This window comes from Carex rostrata, unplaced genomic scaffold (assembly GCF_964058835.1).
Source record: "Carex rostrata unplaced genomic scaffold, lpCarRost1.2 SCAFFOLD_43, whole genome shotgun sequence".
NCBI classification, from domain to species: Eukaryota; Viridiplantae; Streptophyta; class Magnoliopsida; order Poales; family Cyperaceae; genus Carex; species Carex rostrata.
In genome coordinates, this window is record NW_027601218.1 from 182,501 (window position 1) to 190,000 (window position 7,500).

Below are 7,500 nucleotides of genomic sequence, written 5' to 3' on the forward strand. Positions count from 1 at the left end.
CTCCAGCCACGCCCAGGGTTACCACCCCCTGGAAATCCCCCAGGTTTACCCCCCATTTTATGTGGATGCATAGATTCAGACCGCCCTGCTCCACCGCTTTTGGCCATTTTTGCCCAACGTTAGCCGCTTCGGCGTGCCGCTGGACTGTTTTCGGGCCTTTTTCACCGACGCTTGGCCGTATCCGCTTAGTTTTCCCCAACGCTTGGCCGCATCCGCTTAGTTTTCCCCCGCTGGACTGTTTTCGGGTCATTTTTGCCCAACGTTAGCGGCTTCCGCTTGCCGCTGGACTGTTTTCGGGCCCTTTTTCACCGACCCTTGGCCGTATCCGCTTAGTTTTCCCCAACGCGTGGCCGCATCCGCTTAGTTTTCCCCCGCTGAACTGTTTTCGGATCACTTTTGCCCAACGTTAGCCGCTTCCGCTTGCCGCTGGGCTGTTTTCGGGCCATTTTTCCCCAACACTTGGCCGTATCCGCTTAGTTTTCCCCAACGCGTGGCCGCATCCGCTTTGTTTTCCCCCGCTGAACTGTTTTCGGGTCAGTTTTGCCCAACGTTAGCCGCTACCGCTTGCCGCTGGACTGTTTTCGGGCCAATTTCCACCGACTCTTGGCCGTATCCGCTTAGTTTTCCCCAACGCGTGGCCGCATCCGCTTAGTTTTCCCCCGCTGAACTGTTTTCGGGTCACTTTTGCCCAACGTTAGCCGCTTCCGCTTGCCGCTGGACTGTTTTCGGGCCAATTTCCACCGACTCTTGGCCGTATCCGCTTAGTTTTCCCCAACGCGTGGCCGCATCCGCTTAGTTTTCCCCCGCTGAACTGTTTTCGGGTCAGTTTTGCCCAACGTTAGCCGCTTCCGCTTGCCGCTGGACTATTTTCGGGCCAATTTCCACCGACTCTTGGCCGTATCCGCTTAGTTTTCCCCAACGCGTGGCCGCATCCGCTTAGTTTTCCCCCGCTGAACTGTTTTCGGGTCAGTTTTGCCCAACGTTAGCCGCTTCCGCTTGCCGCAGGGCTGTTTTCGGGCCAATTTCCACCGACACTTGGCCGCATCCGCTTAGTTTTCCCCAAAGCGTGGCCGCATCCGCTTAGTTTTCCCCCGCTTAACTGTTTTCGGGTCACTTTTCCCCAACGTTAGCCGCTTCCGCTTGCCGCTGGGCTGTTTTCGGGCCATTTTTCCCCAACACTTGGCCGTATCCGCTTGGTTTTCCCCAACGCGTGGCCGCATCCGCTTAGTTTTCCCCCGCTGAACTGTTTTCGGGTCACTTTTGCCCAACGTTAGCCGCTTCCGCTTGCCACTGGACTGTTTTCGGGCCAATTTCCACCGACTCTGGGCCGGATCCGCTTAGTTTTCCCCAACGCTTGGCTGCATCCGCTTAATTTTCCCCAGCTGAACTGTTTTCGGGTCACTTTGTCCCAACGTTAGCCGTTTCCGCTTGCCGCTGGACTGTTTTCGGGCCATTTTCCACCGACTCTTGGCCGTATCCGCTTGGTTTTCCCCAACGCTTGGCTGCTTCCGCTTAATTTCCCCCAGCTGAACTGTTTTCGGGTCACTTTTGCCCAACGTTAGCCGTTTCCGCTTGCCGCTGGACTGTTTTCGGGCCATTTTTCACCGACACTTGGCCGTATCCGCTTAGTTTTCGCCAACAATTGGCTGCATCCGCTTAATTTTCCAAGCTATACTGCTTTCGGGTCAGTTTTGCCCAACGTTAGCCGCTTCCGCTTGCCGCTGGGCTGTTTTCGGGCCATTTTCCACCCACGCTGGCACCGACGGGGCCATGTACACCCACGCGCGTGTACATGAGGGGGCACCCATTTTTGAAAACCTTGCCCCCCTATAGGGGAATATGCATTTTGAGGCTCTAGCCACGCCCAGGGTTACCACCCCCTGAAAATCCCCCAAGTCAAAATCACCCATGTAAAATATTCAAAAAAATCTCAAAAAATCACAAAAAATTTATAAAATCAAATAAATTCAAAAAAAAAAAAAAAATTTCAAAAATTCAAAAAAAATTCAAAAAATTCAAAAAAATTCAAAAAAATTCAAAAATTTCAAAAATTCAAAAAAAGTCCAAAAACCCAAAAAAATTCAAAAATTTCAAAAATTCAAAAAAATTTCAAAAAAAATTTCAAAAATTTGCCCCGCTGAACTGTTTTCGGGTCACTTTTGCCCAACGTTAGCCGCTTCCGCTTGCCGCTGGACTGTTTTCGGGCCAATTTCCACCGACTCTTGGCCGTATCCGCTTAGTTTTCCCCAACGCGTGGCCGCATCCGCTTAGTTTTCCCCCGCTGAACTGTTTTCGGGTCACTTTTGCCCAACGTTAGCCGCTTCCGCTTGCCGCTGGGCTGTTTTCGGGCCAATTTCCACCGACACTTGGCCGCATCCGCTTAGTTTTCCCCAACGCGTGCCCGCATCCGCTTAGTTTTCCCCCGCTGAACTGTTTTCGGGTCACTTTTGCCCAACGTTAGCCGCTTCCGCTTGCCGCTGGACTGTTTTCGGGCCAATTTCCACCGACTCTTGGCCGTATCCGCTTAGTTTTCCCCAACGCGTGGCCGCATCCGCTTAGTTTTCCCCCGCTGAACTGTTTTCGGGGCACTTTTGCCCAACGTTAGCCGCTTCCGCTTGCCGCTGGGCTGTTTTCGGGCCAATTTCCACCGACACTTGGCCGCATCCGCTTAGTTTTCCCCAACGCGTGGCCGCATCCGCTTAGTTTTCCCCCGCTTAACTGTTTTCGGGTCACTTTTCCCCAACGTTAGCCGCTTCCGCTTGCCGCTGGGCTGTTTTCGGGCCATTTTTCCCCCACACTTGGCCGTATCCGCTTAGTTTTCCCCAACGCGTGGCTGCATCCGCCTAGTTTTGCCCCGCTGAACTGTTTTCGGGTCACTTTTGCCCAACGTTAGCCGCTTCCGCTTGCCGCTGGACTGTTTTCGGGCCAATTTCCACCGACTCTTGGCCGTATCCGCTTAGTTTTCCCCAACGCGTGGCCGCATCCGCTTAGTTTTCCCCCGCTGAACTGTTTTCGGGTCACTTTTGCCCAACGTTAGCCGCTTCCGCTTGCCGCTGGGCTGTTTTCGGGCCAATTTCCACCGACACTTGGCCGCATCCGCTTAGTTTTCCCCAACGCGTGCCCGCATCCGCTTAGTTTTCCCCCGCTGAACTGTTTTCGGGTCACTTTTGCCCAACGTTAGCCGCTTCCGCTTGCCGCTGGGCTGTTTTCGGGCCATTTTTCCCCCACACTTGGCCGTATCCGCTTAGTTTTCCCCAACGCGTGGCCGCATCCGCTTAGTTTTCCCCCGCTGAACTGTTTTCGGGTCACTTTTGCCCAACGTTAGCCGCTTCCGCTTGCCGCTGGACTGTTTTCGGGCCATTTTTCACCGACACTTGGCCGTATCCGCTTAGTTTTCGCCAACAATTGGCTGCATCCGCTTAATTTTCCAAGCTATACTGCTTTCGGGTCAGTTTTGCCCAACGTTAGCCGCTTCCGCTTGCCGCTGGGCTGTTTTCGGGCCATTTTCCACCCACGCTGGCACCGACGGGGCCATGTACACCCACGCGCGTGTACATGAGGGGGCACCCATTTTTGAAAACCTTGCCCCCCTATAGGGGAATATGCATTTTGAGGCTCTAGCCACGCCCAGGGTTACCACCCCCTGAAAATCCCCCAAGTCAAAATCACCCATGTAAAATATTCAAAAAAATCTCAAAAAATCACAAAAAATTTATAAAATCAAATAAATTCAAAAAAAAAAAAAAAATTCAAAAATTCAAAAAAAATTCAAAAAATTCAAAAAAATTCAAAAAAATTCAAAAATTTCAAAAATTCAAAAAAAGTCCAAAAACCCAAAAAAACTTCAAAAATTCAAAAAAATTTCAGAATTTCAAAAAAAATTTCAAAAATTTGCCCCGCTGAACTGTTTTCGGGTCACTTTTGCCCAACGTTAGCCGCTTCCGCTTGCCGCTGGACTGTTTTCGGGCCTATTTCCACCGACTCTTGGCCGTATCCGCTTAGTTTTCCCCAACGCGTGGCCGCATCCGCTTAGTTTTCCCCCGCTTAACTGTTTTCGGGTCACTTTTCCCCAACGTTAGCCGCTTCCGCTTGCCGCTGGGCTGTTTTCGGGCCATTTTTCACCAACACTTGGCCGTATCCGCTTAGTTTTCCCCAACGCGTGGCCGCATCCGCTTAGTTTTCCCCCGCTGAACTGTTTTCGGGTCACTTTTGCCCAACGTTAGCCGCTTCCGCTTGCCGCTGGACTGTTTTCGGGCCAATTTCCACCGACTCTGGGCCGTATCCGCTTTGTTTTCCCCAACGCGTGGCCGCATCCGCTTAGTTTTCCCCCGCTTAACTGTTTTCGGGTCACTTTTGCCCAACGTTAGCCGCTTCCGCTTGCCGCTGGGCTGTTTTCGGGCCAATTTCCACCGACACTTGGCCGCATCCGCTTAGTTTTCCCCAACGCGTGCCCGCATCCGCTTAGTTTTCCCCCGCTGAACTGTTTTCGGGTCACTTTTGCCCAACGTTAGCCGCTTCCGCTTGCCGCTGGACTGTTTTCGGGCCAATTTCCACCGACTCTTGGCCGTATCCGCTTAGTTTTCCCCAACGCGTGGCCGCATCCGCTTAGTTTTCCCCCGCTGAACTGTTTTCGGGGCACTTTTGCCCAACGTTAGCCGCTTCCGCTTGCCGCTGGGCTGTTTTCGGGCCAATTTCCACCGACACTTGGCCGCATCCGCTTAGTTTTCCCCAACGCGTGGCCGCATCCGCTTAGTTTTCCCCCGCTTAACTGTTTTCGGGTCACTTTTCCCCAACGTTAGCCGCTTCCGCTTGCCGCTGGGCTGTTTTCGGGCCATTTTTCCCCCACACTTGGCCGTATCCGCTTAGTTTTCCCCAACGCGTGGCTGCATCCGCCTAGTTTTGCCCCGCTGAACTGTTTTCGGGTCACTTTTGCCCAACGTTAGCCGCTTCCGCTTGCCGCTGGACTGTTTTCGGGCCAATTTCCACCGACTCTTGGCCGTATCCGCTTAGTTTTCCCCAACGCGTGGCCGCATCCGCTTAGTTTTCCCCCGCTGAACTGTTTTCGGGTCACTTTTGCCCAACGTTAGCCGCTTCCGCTTGCCGCTGGGCTGTTTTCGGGCCAATTTCCACCGACACTTGGCCGCATCCGCTTAGTTTTCCCCAACGCGTGCCCGCATCCGCTTAGTTTTCCCCCGCTGAACTGTTTTCGGGTCACTTTTGCCCAACGTTAGCCGCTTCCGCTTGCCGCTGGGCTGTTTTCGGGCCATTTTTCCCCCACACTTGGCCGTATCCGCTTAGTTTTCCCCAACGCGTGGCCGCATCCGCTTAGTTTTCCCCCGCTGAACTGTTTTCGGGTCACTTTTGCCCAACGTTAGCCGCTTCCGCTTGCCGCTGGACTGTTTTCGGGCCATTTTTCACCGACACTTGGCCGTATCCGCTTAGTTTTCGCCAACAATTGGCTGCATCCGCTTAATTTTCCAAGCTATACTGCTTTCGGGTCAGTTTTGCCCAACGTTAGCCGCTTCCGCTTGCCGCTGGGCTGTTTTCGGGCCATTTTCCACCCACGCTGGCACCGACGGGGCCATGTACACCCACGCGCGTGTACATGAGGGGGCACCCATTTTTGAAAACCTTGCCCCCCTATAGGGGAATATGCATTTTGAGGCTCTAGCCACGCCCAGGGTTACCACCCCCTGAAAATCCCCCAAGTCAAAATCACCCATGTAAAATATTCAAAAAAATCTCAAAAAATCACAAAAAATTTATAAAATCAAATAAATTCAAAAAAAAAAAAAAAATTTCAAAAATTCAAAAAAAATTCAAAAAATTCAAAAAAATTCAAAAAAATTCAAAAATTTCAAAAATTCAAAAAAAGTCCAAAAACCCAAAAAAACTTCAAAAATTTCAAAAATTCAAAAAAATTTCAAAAAAAATTTCAAAAATTTGCCCCGCTGAACTGTTTTCGGGTCACTTTTGCCCAACGTTAGCCGCTTCCGCTTGCCGCTGGACTGTTTTCGGGCCTATTTCCACCGACTCTTGGCCGTATCCGCTTAGTTTTCCCCAACGCGTGGCCGCATCCGCTTAGTTTTCCCCCGCTTAACTGTTTTCGGGTCACTTTTCCCCAACGTTAGCCGCTTCCGCTTGCCGCTGGGCTGTTTTCGGGCCATTTTTCCCCAACACTTGGCCGTATCCGCTTAGTTTTCCCCAACGCGTGGCCGCATCCGCTTAGTTTTCCCCCGCTGAACTGTTTTCGGGTCACTTTTGCCCAACGTTAGCCGCTTCCGCTTGCCGCTGGACTGTTTTCGGGCCAATTTCCACCGACTCTGGGCCGTATCCGCTTTGTTTTCCCCAACGCGTGGCCGCATCCGCTTAGTTTTCCCCCGCTTAACTGTTTTCGGGTCACTTTTGCCCAACGTTAGCCGCTTCCGCTTGCCGCTGGGCTGTTTTCGGGCCAATTTCCACCGACACTTGGCCGCATCCGCTTAGTTTTCCCCAACGCGTGCCCGCATCCGCTTAGTTTTCCCCCGCTGAACTGTTTTCGGGTCACTTTTGCCCAACGTTAGCCGCTTCCGCTTGCCGCTGGACTGTTTTCGGGCCAATTTCCACCGACTCTTGGCCGTATCCGCTTAGTTTTCCCCAACGCGTGGCCGCATCCGCTTAGTTTTCCCCCGCTGAACTGTTTTCGGGGCACTTTTGCCCAACGTTAGCCGCTTCCGCTTGCCGCTGGGCTGTTTTCGGGCCAATTTCCACCGACACTTGGCCGCATCCGCTTAGTTTTCCCCAACGCGTGGCCGCATCCGCTTAGTTTTCCCCCGCTTAACTGTTTTCGGGTCACTTTTCCCCAACGTTAGCCGCTTCCGCTTGCCGCTGGGCTGTTTTCGGGCCATTTTTCCCCCACACTTGGCCGTATCCGCTTAGTTTTCCCCAACGCGTGGCTGCATCCGCCTAGTTTTGCCCCGCTGAACTGTTTTCGGGTCACTTTTGCCCAACGTTAGCCGCTTCCGCTTGCCGCTGGACTGTTTTCGGGCCAATTTCCACCGACTCTTGGCCGTATCCGCTTAGTTTTCCCCAACGCGTGGCCGCATCCGCTTAGTTTTCCCCCGCTGAACTGTTTTCGGGTCACTTTTGCCCAACGTTAGCCGCTTCCGCTTGCCGCTGGGCTGTTTTCGGGCCAATTTCCACCGACACTTGGCCGCATCCGCTTAGTTTTCCCCAACGCGTGCCCGCATCCGCTTAGTTTTCCCCCGCTGAACTGTTTTCGGGTCACTTTTGCCCAACGTTAGCCGCTTCCGCTTGCCGCTGGGCTGTTTTCGGGCCATTTTTCCCCCACACTTGGCCGTATCCGCTTAGTTTTCCCCAACGCGTGGCCGCATCCGCTTAGTTTTCCCCCGCTGAACTGTTTTCGGGTCACTTTTGCCCAACGTTAGCCGCTTCCGCTTGCCGCTGGACTGTTTTCGGGCCATTTTTCACCGACACTTGGCCGTATCCGCTTAGTTTTCG